The 3,207-nt window shown below is 39.2% G+C and overlaps 1 pseudogene; it reads right to left on the bottom strand.

Annotated features, from left to right (window-relative positions):
* Positions 1-2,964: 2,964 nt before the first annotated feature.
* Positions 2,965-3,207, bottom strand: part of LOC113668147 (uncharacterized) — a 972-nt pseudogene continuing 729 nt past the window's right edge.

Here is a 3,207-nt window from a genome sequence, read left to right as displayed (position 1 = left end):
GATTCTGATGATAAAGAGGTCATGGCCAATGTCTTTGGGCCTTAAACGAGCAACAGTCAGTCATCCAGAACTCCTCAAAACAAATGCAAAGCCTGGCGTCATCACTTACACACTCAAGTTGAAAATGAAAGAAAATTGTGGCAAAACCTAAAAAAGAACAGTATGAAGAGTTCTGAAAAAGCCTTGAACCGGATAGATAAAAGCAAGCAGCTTTAGTTGGAGAAATTGAAAAACTCTCCAAATTGGAGGAATTGTGGCCCATAAAGGCTTCAAAAGTTCCTGTTGAACCAGAAAGTGGTTCTACCCGTGTGCTAATGGTTGCACAACATCCTTTCCAGGGAAGAGAAACGCAGTTTTTTTTCAGCAGCAAAAAAGATGGTGGCTGTCTATGATTGATTAGGCTCCTTAGATCTACACCCTGAACATTCCAGTTTACAATTCCACCCTGAAACTACTATATCACCCTTGGATATGAAGATGTGGTCACGTACATGAGGGCCTTGGATGAATCACTCTTCATGGCCACAAGTTCCCCAGAGATCAGTTTCATACATTTTGGTGCTTGTACTAGTCATGATGTAATTGCCACTCATGACAAAGATTGTGAAAACTTATCGCTGCTGACCATTGATCCAGTCACTGAAACTTTGCCTCAGCAACTTATGGAACTGGATGAAGAAAGGTATCTGTATTATACTGCATATTATAATAGCCAGTGAGGCTGAGATGAACATGCTTTCACCAAAGGAAATTTGAAAGATTTCAGTAAAGAGACCTCAAGTTTTGGATCCTTGTTAATGGTATGTTATTTCCTAATTGTAGATCCACGCTGCAGCAGCAGCCTAGAAGCCAGCCAAAAGGTAAGTATACATTATTGGTCATACAAAATGTCCAAATTGGGCCTGTAGACAGGTTCCATGGTCAAAATAGCCTGAAAATAGCCTCCCTCCTGAAAGATGATATGATGTCACTGTTTAAGAACAGAGATTAGTTGGATTGCGTTTCTTCTTTCAGAATTATCAATGAAAGAGAAAAGCTTGAAGAGGGTGTAGGTTTGGGTGTAGCAAGAATTGTCGTTGTTACGTTCTGGCAACAATTGTTTGCAGCTACCATGGTCAGTGACAAAGAAAAGTTACCATGTATTCACCACGACTTTCAAAAAAGCTAATGGACGGCAATAGGAAGAGTGTTAGAACTCAAACAGTAGCGAGAGTTCAGCAGCCTCACTGGCCTGGACGACTTTTCTTCTGCCAGGATGCCATCAGCAAAGAAGACTGCTAGAATGCCGCAGAGTCAACCAGAAAATGAAGCCAAGACTCAGTGCTTAGACTACCTCTAAAAGTTTATTAGATCTCTGGATGCTCCTGCTCTGGGCACTTTCCTGAAACTCACTATGGAAAGCGATATAAAGCCTGAACACCAGGAAGTTTTATTTACCTCAATGGATGGCGAGTTGCGGCGACCAATTGCCTGCACCTGTGGCCCGTTGTTAGAGTTACCAAGAACTTACCGTAACTACACCGAACTAGCTGAAGAGTTCACAAGCCTGCTTAGGGAAAAAGGAGCACGGGCATGTTTGATTACTAGCATCAGACTATCACTAGAAGATGTGTCTGGGCTTGTTCTTTCTGTGTTCTGACAGTGATCTGTGAACATTTAATACATGTTAGTCAGAGAAGCAAAGTTTTGCTGTAGTTCATGCTAGAGCTGAACATGAGAAATTGTTCCTGTTTGGTTTTGAATTATTGATTGCAACTAGTCAAAGAGTGGAAGCATAAGTGGAAAAGGTATGCAGTTGAAAAGGCTACTGTTTTTTTAATTGGTTTGTTAGAATTTTGTGCCTGTAGTTCAAATATCACGGTAATTTCAGTTATTCCTTTTTCTGCAACAATCTGTTGTTGGGTTTCTGTTAACTTTTAATTCCTAGATGAAAGGACCGTCTCCACAGTTATTATATCTTGTAGGTAGAAAAAGAAGTAAAGAGAGATTGAGGATGTATGTTCAACATTGTGTGCGCATTGTGTACATCTATCTTGCGCACTGACTCGTTGAAAATCGAGTTTTTCTCAAACAATCAGGTTATGAGCTTGAGATTTCTTTTGTTTGATAGTTGACGAGGGTGCAGCCCGACTCAACTATTACGCATAGAAATTGAGAGCAAATAATCGAATTGTTTTAGGCTAAATCTTACTAGTTGAGAAAACTTTGTCTAAATCCTCTTCATAGACACTTTGAAAACAAAAAGAAGCAGTCGTCATTTTGTTTGTGCTATCCACAACAGAATAGGTAGTGAGTAGCTTAGCCAATCAGAGAACAGCATTTATGGCATTCATGATAGAAGGCTTGTAGATTTATACTTTAACTCAATAGAAACATAATATATCCGTTCCATATCTTAAATAACCATTTCCTTTAGCGATTCTGGTACTTGAGGAAAAGGGCAGCTTTGTCAGTTCCTATTTTCTCTTCTATAAACAACACAATAAAGGTAAATTAACATGCCTCTCCAATGACTAGGTAAAGTCATGACACTGAAAGTAGCTTCTTCAAAAGGTGTGCAAAATTATCACTATCAACTCATGCTGGTCAATGCTGAAAGGGAGTTTTCATGAAAGAAAAACGAAACCCTCATGATGCCTTACCCAAATTCTTGAATTAGACTAGCTAAAAAAGCATCCAACTCAGTAGCAATAGATTTAGCTCTTCATCTTTCATTGAGGTCCATATATTACACAGAACATTACATGCTTGTTGATAGGTATTTTATCTTTTTATGTTTATATTTCTCACTGGTTCCATTTCCCCAATAAAAGGTAACTCTGACAAAAAGTGACACTGTAACAGACGAGGTTACAGTTTGGATAGAACCCATTCTTAAGTTCTGTCGAATGTAATTGACAGAGTTTTCTTTTGGAAGGAACACATTCTGTGACTTGTGCATCCAAACAAATGAGCAGATGCCTTTTACAAGCTATCAATGTGGTGAAGTAGTTCCAGATACAAAGACACAGCCTCGTCTGTGTTTCTTGGCGATTCTAAGTCAATATCTTCTATAACGAGTTCAGCTAAATGTACAAACAAAGAAGAGCAGCCAAGAGGATGATGTCAGGTGCCTCGTAGATTTTCTGCAACACCCAAATCACTTTCATTGGTGGCAATTTTGTAATGTGTGGTGTTCGATTCTCTTGGGAGGAAAAACAGTTCATC

Source organism: Pocillopora damicornis, chromosome 7 (genome assembly GCF_964200805.1).
Source record: "Pocillopora damicornis chromosome 7, jaPocDami1.2, whole genome shotgun sequence".
Classification (NCBI taxonomy): Eukaryota; Metazoa; Cnidaria; class Anthozoa; order Scleractinia; family Pocilloporidae; genus Pocillopora; species Pocillopora damicornis.
This window is presented reverse-complemented; position numbering and strand designations above follow the sequence as displayed.